This window comes from Ovis canadensis, chromosome 5 (assembly GCF_042477335.2).
Source record: "Ovis canadensis isolate MfBH-ARS-UI-01 breed Bighorn chromosome 5, ARS-UI_OviCan_v2, whole genome shotgun sequence".
NCBI lineage: Eukaryota > Metazoa > Chordata > Mammalia > Artiodactyla > Bovidae > Ovis > Ovis canadensis.
Window position 1 is genome coordinate 50,444,431 of NC_091249.1, and position 17,157 is coordinate 50,461,587.

Consider the following 17,157-nt stretch of genomic DNA (forward strand, 5'->3'; position numbering starts at 1 on the left):
ATCTGAGACTGCTGTTATTTCTCCCAGCAATCTTGATTTCAGCTTGTTAGTCACCCAGCCCGGCATTTCACATGATGTACTCTGCACATATGTTAAATAAACAAGGTGACAATATACAGCCTTATCGTACTCCTCTTCCAATTTTGAACCAGTCAGTTGTTCCATGTCCGGTTCTAATGGCTGCTTCTTGACCCACATACAGGTTTCTCATTGTACTCTACAATGTGGTTAACCAACAAGACAGCTTGAGGTTAGGTGACAGGCTAAGGCCTCCAGGTCCCCCACACACTGCCTGACTGCCCCAAGAGCAAAAGAGGTCAATCAATATATCAGCTAACCTGTTACCTACTCGCACTTCAACTGAGCAGTTATAATCTAGAAAAATCCAGTACAGATTCTATTTTACTACAAGCAATGCCCTGATTCCCAAGTACTATGAGTACTTCAGCCAGACAGCCCTGCCAGAAAAGAACAGCTCTCAATGCAATCCTGTATCAAGGTCATTCTCTCACCTCTCACACTTGGCAAATGGAGATAAATCACCTACCCTCAGGAGAGTTTCATGACTATGAAAACAAAATGTTTAAGAACAAGATAAAACCGTAATGACTATCAGAACAGGCACTAGTCATGGACCTCACTAAAGACAGATGGCTAAGTAATCACTGTGGAAGCATAGTGGCTACTTTATTAAATTGTACATTATTTTCAGTCCTTCTGAGCAAATTTAAAAATGTGACTTTTGTTTATTAATTTCAAGGGTCCAATAAGACAAAGTATAAAAGCACATAGGATATATGGCATATATTAAATGGTCAATAGATGTTATCTATTATCATTATGTTTTTAATTGTTTAAATGTGGTACTACCAGACATAGTGCTTACTCTCTATGCACTGCAGCCATCAAGACACTCAGCTTTGATGAGCACTCAGCTTTGATGAGCTCCATCTACCTAGAATCTCCAGAATTCAGAAAAATATAAAGTGGCAGCACTTACAAAAGAGGCAATGAGATATATTGGCCTCTTGCAAATTTCATATAATACCATAAAGAAATTAGTTATCCTCTCAGCCTTCAAAAAGGTCCTAATCCATAAGAACTGACCCAAGGCAACTTATGAGTTTACTTCTTAAATAAACAAAATTTCCTTATGAGAAATCTTTATTTTTTTTTAGGAATTACCATTAATTAGATCCCATTTTAAAACATATTTTTAAACTTGTTCTTATTCTATGTAATAGTCCTATGCTGCTGCTGCTAAGCTGCGTCAGTCATGTCCGACTCTGTGAGACCCCATAGATGGCAGCCCACCAGGCTCCTCCATCCATGGGATTTTCCAGGCAAGAGTACTGGAGTGGGGTGCCATCGCCTTCTCCGAATAGTCCTATAGGTAGTACTTAACTCATAAAGAACATCTGTACCATAAAAGAGAAGTGTAAATACACTTAATGGCAGCAGTCTTATTATATTATTAGTCATTAGCATGCCAACCTAAAATACTTAAGGACGTGACTATAACTAACTTATAAGTGAATACACAACACCCATCTCAAAGCTAAGAATCTACAAGTTACATCTAAATATAAATTTGTCAATAATCTATAAATTACTTACCTGTCTACAGCAAAATATTTGATAAATCTAAATCATTCAATCAAACTACTTTAGGTACACGCTTACAGTGTTCATATTTTCTTGTACTTTATAGAGTCAAAGAAAGTCAACATACAGTACAATCAGTTGAAAAGTAGAGAAAATACCCAAACAAATAAAATGTGGATAAAAATCTAAACATTATTTACATGAGGCAGAAGAAATTTTCATTTCTTAAAAATAAGACTATCCTATAACTGCTTCCCTGGTGGTTCAGTGGTAAAGAATCCCCCTGAAAATGCGGAAGATGTGGGTTAGATCCCTGGGTGGGGAAGATCCCCTGGGTGGGGAAGATCCCCTGGAGAAGGAAATGGCAACCCACTCCAGCACTGACTGGGAAATTTCACAGACCGAAGAGCCTGGCAGGCTACACTCTATGGGGCTGCAAAAGAGCCAGATATGACTTAGTGACTGAACAACAAATCCTATAACCAGTGACAGATTTTTAGTAGATTATTTCTTCTCTTATTGAAGCATTCACAAATAATATCATCCTCCTCTTTTCTTAACTAAAAAGGATGATTATAGTATGCCTACCTCACTGGAGTGCTTTGAGTCTCTGTAGAGTTTTGAGCCTTGTAGCTAAAAGCTACCAAGTAAATAAAAGTATTATAATTGAGAAGACTGATATAAAAGCCAAGATGGTTTAATATAATAGAAAATTACATTTGTAATTGGCACAATGCCATACTATCCCTGTGGACTTGTTCTTTCAGACCACATACTCTATAAAAGGTCACTGTGGGTGAAAAAAAAAATCCCACAGGGAGTTCAAGTAGACTATAACGTAATATTAGTAATTAAGGAAGTGGCATTCTTGCTCTATATTCATTCGGGAATTTTTTCTACTAACTAAAAGAAAAGAAACAGTAATTTGTTAAAAAAAAAAATGATGGCTACAGATAATTCAATCTCAATTCCAAAAGCCTGGTTACAAAGGACAATATCGTAACACTGAACAATTTTTTAAGTAAGAGCAAAATACTATATAAGCCATCAAGCCAGTACTCAACTGTCTTCTAATCTTTTCCTAAAAATATTTTCCAGAATAACTTATGTTCTTCACACAATGTTAAACTACAGCACTTCAAATTCAAATTCAATTACACTAAGTTCCTACTATGTGATAGTCATTGTAATAGGCATTTCAGAGATATCTCATGTAATTCTATCAATAATCTTAAGAGGCAGGTTTACCAAGCAGATGTTCAAATTGAGAAATTTACTGCAGAAAAACTCGGATTTTTGACCACAGTCTAAGAATTTAAACTCAATCATCTCACTTTAAATCTTATGTCCCCCTGCCCCAATTCTGTCAGACTAGCGTCTCATCTGGCTATGCCACTAATCAAGTGATAAATCATTTAACCTCACTGGGCCTGAGTCTTATCAGCAAACTGGGAGGGTTAAACTATTCCTAGTCCTCTCTCTCTAAATGCACTAGTTTAATCCTTTTAAAGTATACAAGTCAGTGGCTTTTCTTCCCCTAAGAAAAAGATTTTTAAGGTACATATATATATGCCAAAGCCTCTGACTGTGTGGATCACAATAAACTGTGGAAAATTCTGAAAGAGATGGGAATACCAGACCACCTGACCTGCCTCTTGAGAAACCTATATGCAGGTCAGGAAGCAACAGTTAGAACTGGACATGGAACAGCAGACTGGTTCCAAATAGGAAAAGTACTACATCAAGGCTGTATATTGTCACCCTGCTTTATTTAACTTCTATGCAGAGTACATCATGAGAAACACTGGGCTGGAAAAGGCACAAGCTGGAATCAAGATTGCCGGGAGAAATATCAATAGCCTCAGATATGCAGATGACACCACCCTTATGGCAGAAAGTGAAAAGGAACTAAAAAGCCTCTTGATGAAAGTGAAAGAGGAGAGTGAAAAAGTTGGCTTAAAGCTCAGCATTCAGAAAACGAGGATCATGGCATCTGGTCCCATCACTTCATGGGAGATAGATGGGGAAACAGTGTCAGACTTTATTTTTGGGGGCTCCAAAATCACTGCAGATGGTGAGTGCATCTACATAGCACATTAAAAGGCAGAGACATTACTTTGCCAACAAAGGTCCGTCTAGTCAAGGCTATGGTTTTCCCAGTGGTCATGTATGGATGTGAGAGTTGGACTGTGAAGAAGGCTGAGAGCCAAAAAATTGATGCATTTTAACTGTGGTGTTGGAGAAGACTCTTGAGAGTCCCTTGGACTGCGAGGAGGTCCAACCAGTCCATCCTAAAGGAGATCAGTCCTGGGTGTTCACTGGAAGGACTGATGCTAAAGCTGAAACTCCAATACTTGGGCCACCTCATGCGAAGTGTTGACTCACTGGAAAGACTCTGATGCTGGGAGGGATTAGGGACAGGAGGAGAAGGGGATGACAGAGGATGAGATGGCTGGATGGCATCACTGACTTGATGGAGGTGAGTTTGAGTAAACGGGAGTTGGTGATGGACAGGGAGGCCTGTCATGCTGCGATTCATGGGGTCGTGAGAGTCGGACATGACTGAGCGACTGAACTGAATATATGGTAGCATGAATCAGGACATCATTTCTTTTTATGGCTAATAATACTCCATTTATGTATATACTGTTGATTCATTCATCCATTGATGGGCATATTTAAGTTGTTTCTACCTTTTGGGCTGCTATTACGTACTACTATGAACATGCAACCCACTCCAGTGTTCTTGCCTGGAGAATCCCAGGGACGGAGGAGCCTGGTGGGCTGCCGTCTATGGGGTCGCACAGAGTTGGACACAACTGAAGTGACTCAGCAGCAGCAGCAGCAGCATAAACATGCATGTAGATGTACTTATTTGAATCTTGTTTTCACTTCTTCTGGGTATATATCTAGGAGTGAAACTGCTGAGTCATTTGATAATTCTATATTTAAATTTCTGAGGAAGTAACAAACTACTTGCCATAGCGGCTGCACCACTTTACATTTCCACCAGTGATATATGAGGGTCCTAATTTCTCCATATCATCACCAACACTTATTTTATTTTTTTAGTGATAGCCATCCTAATGGGTGTCAAGTGATAGCTCACTGTTTTGTGTATCCCTAGTGACTAATGATGTTGAATATCTTTTCATGTGCAGGTTGGCAATTAGTATACCTATTTTGGAGAAATGCCTGTGCAAGTCTTTTACCCATTCTTTGAGTTGTTTATCTTTTTGTTGGTGAGTTTTAGGAGTTCTCCACATATTCTAGATAGAAATTCCTTATCAGATATATAATTTGCAAATATTTTATCTCATTCTTTAAGTTATCTTTCCTTTTTCTTCATAATGTCCTTTGACACACAAATTTTTAATTCTGATGAAGTCCAATTTATCTATTTTGTTGTGCTTTGGGAATTATATCTAAGAATCCATTGCCAAATCTACCTAAGGTCTCTTTTTTGCTGGAAAATTCCATCAGCCTTTGCTCATTCTATAAATAAAGTTGCATATGAATAATTTTATTTGTTTTACTGCTGCGAGTTATTAAAGGGTGATTTGGGGAGCTTTTATTATATTGCCCTTACCAAAGAAGTGGCAGTATTTTAAGTTTGGATAAAATTGCCCTTTAAAAATGGATAGGTTGGAACTCCTTGAGATAAAATGGAGTAACTCTGAAAGAAATTGCACTTTTGCTTGTTTATTAAAAAAAAAAAGAAAAAAGAAAGAAGGGGAAAGAGGGGAAAAGAAAGGAAAGGAGGGAGCAAATTCTCTTCATTTGAGAAAGTCATCAGTTAGTAATCACACATAGACAATTTTAAAAGTCACCTTAAACTGTATGTTGAAAACATGATTATTAGAAAAAAAAAAAGTTTATCCTGCAATAAAAAGTAAATACTCCAGCAGCTACTAAAATGTTCTCTAATACATGGATGGCATTTCTATGATCTACTTCCCTCACTTCAGCCAATATATTAGTATCTGTCAACTGGCTTAAACATGGCTTTAAAGCAAGTATATTGCTAAAGAATTACTAGAAAAAATAGACCATATTTACCAAAAAATAGAATATTCAATAACCATTTAAAAATTCATCTACTGACAAAGACATTTATAATGTAATATTCCATGAGGGGGGGGAAATACTTTATAATTGATAGATTTGGAAAGCTATATGCCAATTAAGTATGTCATTCAAAATTATTATCTTTAGATAGAATTATAGACAAATTTTATTTTCTTATATTTTCTGATTTTTCTACAATGTAAATTACTCAAGTAAATCTAGCAAAATACAAAGGAATAAAAAAAGAGATAAAACTAAAATTCCCTAAAATAAGTTTGGGTAAAACTGCCCTTTAAAGATGAAATTAATAAGTAAGAGTTTCTGTCTACACATTTACTTGTTATTACATTTCATCTGTGTAATTTGTCAGCTATATGTTTTGGTTAACTAATCACAACAATAACAACAACAAATGTACAGAGTTTCACTGAAGTTTTACCAGCACAGTTATAGAGTATCAGTAAAGTTTACATAAACTCCAGAGAACACCAACAAAAGAACTTTTAAAAGCTTAATATGATGTTTTAAAAACTGTGTATGATATGTTACTTCATTAATTAGACATGGGGATCAAAACTTTCCTGAAACAAGCAAATTATCAAGGTTTGTAAAAATTAGATTATATTAATTCTCTTTGTTTTTGCTAGTAGCACGAGGTGAGATAAGTGACCCAATAATTGCTCTACCAACCCTGTTCCACCAGTGGCCCTAGTTATGTTCCCACTGCCTACGGATATCATTCTCCATTAGATGATAGTCACCACAGGCACCACAGTGAAGTCGCTCAGTCATGTCCGACTCTTTGCGACCCCATGGACTGTAGCCCACCAGGCTCCTCCCTCCATGGGATTCTCTGGGCAAGAGTATGGAGTGGGTTGCCATTTCCTTCTCCAGGGGATCTTCCCGACCCAGAGATCGAACCCAGGTCTCCCGCATTGCAGGCAGACGCTTTACCCTCTGCGCCACCGGGGAAGCCATTAAATGATATGGTGACTGAAACTGGCTATTTTCCGTGCACTAACTGAACAGCGACCTCCAGATCCTCAAAAACACCATTCAGCTCTGGAATTAAAACACAGAACTGATGATGCTGAGTTAATGTAAATGAATTTAGCATCATGGGGGTCATGGGTGATCACCGTGTGGGGCAGAAGAAGGAGGTGTTTCAAGATGGAGGGCGGTATTGAATACTATTCAGAGGTCTGAAGATTCAAGCAAAAAATTCCTGAGTGATCCTGGAACTCAAGCGTCTGAGGGTCCTCTGTACCACCAATGACTCTAACAAGGGTACGGCAAGGGTTCTAGTTCGATCATCAGTCAGATGGCGATTTCTCACTTGCCATCATGCCACCCCCAACATACACTATATCCTCACTTTCCAACTGACCTGATTTAGAATCTGTGGTCCATCACCAAAATCACTCCCTTGTATGCAAAGTCAATCCTTTGTCCCCTTCTCTCTTCATCTGATATACTTGGCGAAGATGAAACCCTGATTAAACCTAAATATCTACCTACTTCACATCTGCCCTAGAGCAACTAAAAATGGATGAAGGAGTTGAGCTGCAGAAGTTGCTTGTATATTTTTGAGATTAGTTGTTTGTCAGTTGCTTCATTTGCTATTATTTTCTCCCATTCAGAAGGCTGTCTTTTCACCTTGCTTATATTTTCCTTTGTTGTGCAGAAGCTTTTAATTTTAATTAGATCCCATTTGTTTATTTTTGCTTTTATTTCCAGCATTCTGGGAGGTGGATCATAGAGGATCCTGCTGTGATTTATGTCTGAGAGTGTTTTGCCTATGTTCTCCTCTAGGAGTTTTATAGTTTCTGATCTTACATTAAACGACCCTATCAAAAAATGGGCCAAAGAACTAAATAGACATTTCTCCAAAGAAGACATACGGATGGCTAACAAACACATGAAAAGATGCTCAACATCACTCATTATTAGAGAAATGCAAATCAAAACCACAATGAGGTACCACTTCACACCAGTCAGAATGGCTGCGATCCAAAAATCTGCAAGCAATAAATGCTGGAGAGGGTGTGGAGAAAAGGGAACCCTCCTACACTGTTGGTGGGAATGCAAACTAGTACAGCCACTATGGAGAACAGTGTGGAGATTCCTTAAAAAATTGCAAATAGAACTACCTTATGACCCAGCAATCCCACTGCTGGGCATACACACCGAGGAAACCAGAATTGAAAGAGACACATGTACCCCAATGTTCATCGCAGCACTGTTTATAATAGCCAGGACATGGAAACAACCTAGATGTCCATCAGCAGATGAATGGATAAGAAAGCTGTGGTACATATACACAATGGAGTATTACTCAGCGGTTAAAAAGAATTCATTTGAATCAGTTCTGATGAGATGGATGAAACTGGAGCCGATTATACAGAGTGAAGTAAGCCAGAAAGAAAAACACCAATACAGTATACTAACACATATATATGGAATTTAGGAAGATGGCAATGACGACCCTGTATGCAAGACAGGGAAAGAGACACAGATGTGTATAACGGACTTTTGGACTCAGAGGGAGAGGGAGAGGGTGGGATGATTTGGGAGAATGACATTCTAACATGTATACTATCATCTGAATTGAATCGCCAGTCTATGTCTGACGCAGGATGCAGCATGCTTGGGGCTGGTGCATGGGGATGACCCAGAAAGATGTTATGGGGAGGGAGGTGGGAGGGGGGTTCATGTTTGGGAATGCATGTAAGAATTAAAGATTTTAAAATGTAAAAAATAAAAAACTAAAAATTAAAAAAAATAATAAATAAATAAATAAAAAATAAAGTGTTTGGAAAGGACAAAAAAAAAATGGATGAAGGAAAATGTATATCCTTTCAACAGTTCTCGTTTCAAATTCATGGTCACAAAGCTCAAACGGGCAATGGGCACTGGTCAGTAACAGTGAAATAGTCTAAAATAACTAGGTTGTTCATTTTCCCAGTATTCAAAATGACTACTTCATACTTTTTCCTCTGTTCTCAAAACTCCAAGACCTATCCATTCCCCCAACAAATAACCACATTCAGAAAACAGAAGCAATCAGTTAAAGCTTTCTCTTCTATCACCAAAACGACCTACCTGGTCCATTCTCTTTGCTTTTTGCTGTTACAACAAATAGTATGTTCCTACTCTCATCACAGCCCAACCGTCTCACTTGTGCTCTGGCTCTCGTCTTCTCACTTTCTTAAGGAACTCATACCCTTCTCGGTCCAGCAGCATCAATTTTTCCCCCAGCAGGTGTGGCACTGGCATGCAAACCTTCTCTAATATCTTCTGCCGCTGGATCCACATTCCTCTACAGTGACTGTTCTATTTTGCTTTCACTTCCCTACCTCATTTTCTGTCCTCAATTTACTCCAGTCAGGATTCGTTTCCGTCTCAATTGTTACAGAGATTACAACTGTCCAGGTTATCAGCGAAGTCCACCTAACCAAATCCAACAGTCATGTAGATGTCTGCTCTTCTTTCCTGACCTCTGAGTAGTATTCAGTACTGACCCCCAGCTTGAAACAGCTCCTTCTCCTGCCCCACACGGTGATCACCAGGGACCCCCATGACGCTGAATTCTTTCTTTTTTTAACTGCTATGTAGTGACTGTAAGTTCAGGCTATTGTGGCAGGTGAACCTAAGTTCAAATCTTGCCTACATCACTTTTTAAAATCCAAACTGAAAGAGTCAGTTGCTCAGTCATGTCCGACTCTTTATGACCCCATGGACTGTAGGCTGCCATGCTCCTCTGTCCACGGAATTCTTCAGGGGAGGATATTGGAGTGGGTAGCCATTCCCTTCACCAGGGGATCTTCCCAACTCAGGGACTGAACCTGGGTTTCCAATCTAGGGAAAGATATTTAATCACTGAGACTAGGTTCTCAATCTACAAACTAGGAAAAATATTAGTGCCTAATTCCCAGCTGTGAGGGTTAAATTAGTAACTTCAGTTCTCTCTTTTACCTATTACAGCATGTAAAGTAATTTGCTCTCCAAGAAATGCTCTCTCCCTTCAGTTGCTAGCTGCTCCTTTCCCAATCACTGTGAAAAGCTCCTGCAGCTCTATTTGCCTTTTAAATTTGGGAATTCATAAGGTTCTATACTCCTTCCCTAAGCAACTAAGCTCTTCCATCTCATAACTGAAATTATAATCAAAACCTCAATGATTTCCAAGGCTCAATTTCTGGTGTATCATCCGTCCCCTACCTCACCAACTGCCATGCAAAAATCTCTACCTGCATCTCTCAGCTATCTCATACTCAACAAGCCCAAAAGATAAGGCTCTCTCCTTTTTCATGTGTTTTTCCTCCACTTCAAACTCCCCTTTCTGTTGCAGTCTCCAACTCCTTGCTGTCAGTTTCCACAGTTTCAGTATTTCCTCTTTGTAATAGTCACTAAACTTACATTTACAGGCTTAGAATATGTACTCCCTTTTAGAACATAAGCCCCACAATGGAAAGTAAAATCTGTCTATATCAAAAATACCTTGCCTAGTATGCCATGCATGCATGTGTATGTGTTCAGGTGCTCAGTCATGTCCAGCTCTTTGGACACTATGGACTGCAGGACACCAGGCTTCTCTGTCCATGGGATTTCCCAGGCAAGAATACTGGAGCAGGTCACCATTTCCTCCTCCAGGGAGCTTTCCAACCCAGGAATTGAACCCATGTCTCCTGCTTTCTCCTGCACTGGCAGGCAGATTCTTTACCACTAGGCCCATCGCATGAGTAATAAATGTGTTTAATAAGTGTTTCTTGAATTGAATTTGAGATATTTTAGAAGCTGGCTCATTTAACTTACTGAACTTACCAGCATTTCATTTGTTTAGATGTCTAATTCATTGTTAACACTTTTATTTCAAAATACTTAAGCCACTCATTTACATTAGTATTATTTCTAACCCACAAAAATATTTTAAAGAAAATTTAAAGGTACTCAAACATACTATTTTTGAGGAATTCTACAATTATCAATTGCCACTGGATTTCAAAAAATAAAGAGGTTCAGAAGCTAGGAAAGGCAAGTGAGGGTAATACTATCTGTTTCCTTACTTTGGAATTTCACAAAATTTTTGAAAAGAATTTCAGTAAAAAGATGATTTTTTTAAATTATGAAATGCATGAATATGGGGTATTCTTTTTTTTTAAAGGATTTACTCCTACAAGACATTTTTATCTAACTACCATCATACTTTTTGTATTAATACTTTGTTTTCACTCAAAGATATAGAGTGTCTAAAACAATATTTTTGCTAGCTTAGAAAGTCTTATTATGGATAAATGTGGACTTTTCATGAGGCAGCCTAAAATACAGATAAAGGGTTACACATACACACTCTTCACACACATACAAAGGGGTTCATTTTGTGATATTAAGGAGTTGTACACATATGATGTGAACACTTCAATATACTTGAATACTTAAGATCTTTTAGAAAGTCATATTAATCAGGAAACTTAAAAATAAACCAAAAAAAAAAACACTAAATTGAGGAAAGACATCTCTATATTGCTCTCATTTAGAAAACATGATACCTTAAAGGATACTACCATTGAGAAATTCATCACAATGAAAAAGGACAGAAAACAAAATTAGGAATCAGAAAACTAGAGCCACAAATTCTTAGAAATATTTAAATAAGTAAATATGATTCCAAAGAATCAGGCTTTTTTTTTTTTCAAAGTATATGTACAATTGTCTACCAAATAGGGGCTGTTTTACTTTCTCTAAGCTGCTAGAATATTTCATAAGATTGCTTTCCACATGTTCTTTAATAATATAGAACACATATAACAAAAGCTTGTTTAATGTGTATACTATTGGAATAAAGAAATTATAAATGAGAGGGCTCTATAATACTATAAAAATACCTGGACTTTCACTGGTCTAAAATTATCCAAAGTATAATAATTAACTAGTTATCAAAAAACTTTTTGAGACAGTAATGTTATATCTTTCTCTAGAAAATTTTAAATCCCTCAAAGGCAACCTAAAATGTTCCTAAAATGATTATGAAAAGCCTATTATCTAACTATAGTCAGATCTTTTTTTTGTTTACACCCTTTGCCCAGCAATTATACTCCTGAAGAATAAGTGTAAATTCCAAAGATGCTTTATTCATTCATTCATTCATTCATTCATTTGAATATGGAAAAGATCTGTTACAGAGTTAAGTGAAAAAGCAGAACAGAAAATCAAAGAAGACTTGCAAAAGAAAATGTCTATTGAACAAACACTGAAATAAAAGATGTCTGCATAGCTGTGGTAAATCTGAGTTTTCCTTTCTATATCTCTAAAATTTTCACAATAAACAATTACAACTTAGGTAATAAAAAAAGACCCCAAAAAATCTTTTAAAAAGATAAGCAATATTCATCAATCATTTCATGTCAAAAGTAAAAACCACTGACTGATCTCAAAATTTTTCTGAACCCTGAATAAAACCATTCCAAATGACACAAATAAAAGTTAGTATCTTGACACAAACCTGCTCATTAGACAAAGCTCATTTTATAAATTTCTAGTCAGAATCAGTGAGTAAAATACCCAAGACTTTACAGAGTAATTTTTCAGATCGTAAGATCGTATACTGTATAAAAGGGAAAAAAATTCTGACTGATGAAAGAGATTATCTTCTCATATCACATCTGTATTGAATAGTAATAAAAAAACTTCAATTCTTTTTCCCAAACCAAAAGAAAGCATCACTGTTTTTTTTAAAAATCACTCATAACAAAAGGTATAAGAAAAAGCACCTGGAAGGTCATACAGCAAAACATAACAAGCCTATGGGTGAAAAGTGAAGTGGGTTCTAGAATTATACATGATTTTAACTGGGTTTTTTCCTATATTTTCCAAAATGTCCATTATAAATATACGTACATCTACTGTAAGAGAGAAAAATGAACTTAAATTATCAAGAGAATATGCTGAAACATATTCACTATACAGATATTAGATTAATAAAAATACAGCATTTGTAAAAATTTAGACCTGCTCATCAAAGCAGCTCAGAAAAATCTGAAGGTCCTCCAAAATCAGTCACTATGAACACTGTCCTTAAGGAAATCAAAATAATTTAAACTTCTAATACAAAGAGCTCATGATTTGAACCACATATGCTTTTCTCTTACTAAAAAACCTGTTATATATACAGCTAAGGATATGTTTTTAATGATATACCCTATTTCTTTGTTCACAACACAAAACATCAATGATATCATACACCCCTTACAGTAAGGTCTGTCAATAACTACAGCCTCTACTGACTGGGATAACATCAAAACATACAACCTTACTTACTATATAAAGGAATATATTAGTGTCTTTCATTGACTTAAAGTGTAAGATTGTTTCAACTTAATCAAATAAAAAGAAAATGCAAAGGAAATTTAGAATCCACATAACTATAGTTTCATGAAGAACAAAAATAATAAAACAATCATTGCATTTTAGAAAAGCCCTCAACATCCTGAAACATATACACATATTATAGGATAAGTGTTAAATTATTCAATAAGCAAAATGATACAGGATCCTAGCAATAAGTATAGCATAAGACTCAAATAAAACTGCCTGACTTCAAATCCCAACTTTGTTTACTGTGTGTTAGTCACTCTGTCGTGTCCAGCTCTTTGTGACCCCATGGACTAGAGCCGGCCAGGCTCCTCTGTCCATGAAATTTTCCAGGCAAGGATACTGGAGTGGGTTGCCATTTCCTTCTCCAGGGGATCTTCCCGACCCAGGGATTGAACCCAGGTCTCCTGCATTGCAGGTGGATACTTTACCGACTAAGCTACTAGGGAAGCCTTGTTTATTAGTTAGGAATAATCTAGGAAAATAAATTAATTATACATGTTTCCATTTCTCCATCTATCTATAAAATACACATAAAAATAAGAATTTACACCTGGAAGATGTTTTAAATATTACAAGAGGCAAGCCCATATCTACATAGAGTAAGCACTAAAAACAGGCTTTTCCCCCTTTCCTCAGTCTAAACAGAATTTGTCATACATTTTGCATGAAAACCTCTAATTTTTAAAATTAGTATTAAAAGTCTTAAGTTCACTGGAGATCATAATTAACCTTCTACAATGTGAGCACAATCCAACTGAACAGTTAGATAAAAGTCTAGAAAGCTTTCTTGTCAAGATTATTTTATCTCAGCTGTTTCAAAATAAAGAAGAAAAAAAGAATGAAACACAAGGATTCTTTCTTAAAAGATGTACAAAAAGAATTTAGAATTGCTGTATTAACAAAATATGATTGTTCTCAACAGCAAATTTACTGAGGAAAATGAATGATTAACAGTAAAATTCAAATATTTTAGTGTTTTTAGGATATTCAAAGTTAAAGTGTTGATGCCATTCAGAATTACCAGATCTGTTACGTATAAACAGATCTGTTCTCTATAAACGATGAAATTTCAACTGTCTATGACTAGCCTGAAATTAGTTATACTCTAATCTAATACAGCCATTCAACTATCTTTGGGAATACTGTATTCTCTTCTCTCATAAAGAAATTAATACAAGTGACAGAAGGTAACCAAAAAATCAACAGTGTGGAAGGCTTTTTAATAAATTTCATTTTGGCAAATGATCCCATATAAATTAGCAAACATTGAAATCATAATGATTTCATTTATTTGTTCTGTACATATCTGGTTAACAGGCACTAATTCTGTTGATGGAAACAAGAGAACTCTATTGTTATATACAGATTAGAAATGTAAACACTTAGCATTTCCCACAACTACTGACTTCACAAATTACTTTGAATGTTGTTTCAAATAACATTTTGAGTGCCAGAGATTAGGTAAGCAAAGAGCTCTACTGCCCCCTAATGAAATAAACCAAAGGAAAAAAAGCCAAATAACTCCGAAAACTTGTTTTGAGCTATGTGTGGAACAGGAAAATAATCTTACTTTGCTAAATCCAGTAGACAAGCACTATGAAAATTAACTGAAAACGACTAGAATATCTATCAACATACTATAAGAAAAGCTAGGATCATCCAGTTTCCATGATAAAATTAGTAGCAAAACAGGAAAGCCTTGAGACAGAAATGTTCTAAGAGAAAGGAGGTCAGTACAACAATGTTATCTAAAGTGATAGCAATTAAAACTTCACTGCAGGCTACGCTTTTCATGTGTATGTTGGTAGGGAAGAAGAGAGTCTTAGAAACCACACTTTACACTGAATTACAGTAAGTTTTCAGTTTAGCAGCTTAAAAGTGAATACTATCAAAATACTCTCTTATAATTTGCACTAACTCTAATCATGTCAGAATTATTTTAATAATGTGTACTTTCAAAATAACTACACTATAAAGCATACATATGAAAGAATTTTACCTGTTTCCTATTTTTTTTTAAATGACAATTTCTTAAGCACGACAACTTTGTCCTTCATGATACTCTGCATCATACACTAACCAACGATAACTTTCAATCTTCCTTTTAATAAAAGTTCTCCCTTCCTTTAACCAATCTGGTTTTTAAAACACATTCCATACTCGTGTTCCTTTCACCTAATATTCTAACCTGTCTAGAATTTCCAAATTCTCATTTCAGAAGAGAGCAAATGTTTGGAGGAAGAGGAGTGTGTGTCCTTAATAATCGGAGTTATATAAAAATTAACGTCAAGGAATCAGACATAACAAGAGTACAAAGAACAGAATGAGAGATCATAAAAACATGGAGAGAAGGTAAAGCCTCCCAGCATCAGTTCATGGAGGGCACAGCGGTGTGGTAGTTCACTGTCCCTTCAGAGATGGGGCACACATCACGTGGAGAGGGCATGTTTCCATCCAGGTTGATCATACCCGTACATTCCATTACACGTCTACTGTTTACAAGGTAAGGAATGGGGGCCAAATCCATAAAAATGCCACAGGAGAGACAAGCAATACAAAGAGGTTCACGTAAATCTGCATACAAAAAGAAAATATCTTGTACATCTGTGTGCTACAGCTCTTCTCAAGCGCCTGTTAATGAAAATGGTTCTCCAGCTGTACAAGTGCACGTGTGTGAGTAAGTCACTTCAGTCGTGTTCGATTCTTTGTGACCCTATGGACTGTAGCCCACCAGGCTCCATGGGATTCTCCAGGCAGGAATATTGGAGTGGGTTGCCATCCTCTCCTCCAGGGGATCTTCCCGACCCAGGGATGAAACCAGCATCTCTTAGGTCTCCTGCATTGGCAGGAGGGTTCTTTACAACTTAGCCTAAGGGTAATTAAATGTCTGTTCAAAATTTTAAAACAGCAACAAACAGAAAAATACAAATGTACTCAAGCCTATGTCTCAAATGAGTTGGATCTCACATATGTATAAATTTCCTGAATAATATGAATTAAAAACTTGACTCTTTTACTTGAAGCATTACTCATTCATGCCTGCTGCCTAAAAACATAACTGACACAGACACATTTTGAAGACATAATAAAGAAGTTGGGAGGACTCAAGCAACCCAAAGTCAAGCATCCCAAAGTCCATCACTGCCAAAGTGATGACCTTTAAAAGATATCCAATAGAGGGGTCAGAAACAGTGCCCTTTCACCTATAAATTCCACACAGCCACTCAGACTTCACATACCAGAGTCATGAGAAATAAAGTGAAGGTACACTGGAGAACCTGTACATGTGTGTGTGAATGTACAGGTGTGTATTTTCCCGCATGGAGCAGTCCCAGTCCATACTAGTGAGCTCCAGATTATTACTCTAAACGTAAAGGAATGTCTTCCTTAGTTCACAGGGGAAAAAAAGAATAAAAGACTTTCCAGGGTATCCTTTACCTCCCTAAGCCCACTAAGCACACATATGAAAAACACGATCAAGAAATAAAAGGGAGAAAGATTGAAAGAAAAGAGGAAAGGTTAATTTCCTTAAGAAATAAAGTTGATAACAGCTTTGGTTTAAAACAAATAGATTTACTTATTCATTAGCCCAAAAAAACTTTTAGTGATGATGACGAAGATGGCAGCGGCCAGCATTTATAGAACATGATGTACTTCACAAACAATGAGCATTTGATCTTCCTTAGACCCCTGTGAGGCAGATAGTACTATTCCTATTTTATGAATTAAAAACTTGACTCTTCTACTTGAAGCATTACTCATTCATGCCTACTGTCTAAAAATATAACTGACACAGACACATTTTGAAGACATAATAAAGAAGCTGGGAGGACTCAAGCAACCCAAAGTCAAGCATCCCAAAGATGAAGAAGCTAAAATTCATAAGGGTTAGGTAACTTGCCCAAGGTTAGACAGCTACTAAATTGCAGAGCATATTTAATATACCAGTCAATTCAACACTTAATTGTTACATTTATGTTATTTTCTGGTGAAAATGTGTGAAATGAAATGACTCTTTGGAAACACTGTAATAAATTAAATTTTATGTATGTACGTGCATCTGTGTGTGTTAAGCTGCAACTCAAATGCGTCAAAATTCTGCAGACATGTAAC

At 36.5% G+C, this 17,157-nt stretch overlaps 1 protein-coding gene across 3 annotated transcripts in view; it reads right to left on the reverse strand.

Moving 5' to 3' along the window:
* The window catches only part of COMMD10 (COMM domain containing 10), a 183,511-nt gene that overhangs the window by 133,779 nt on the left and 32,575 nt on the right, over positions 1–17,157 (reverse strand). The window lies entirely within an intron of this gene.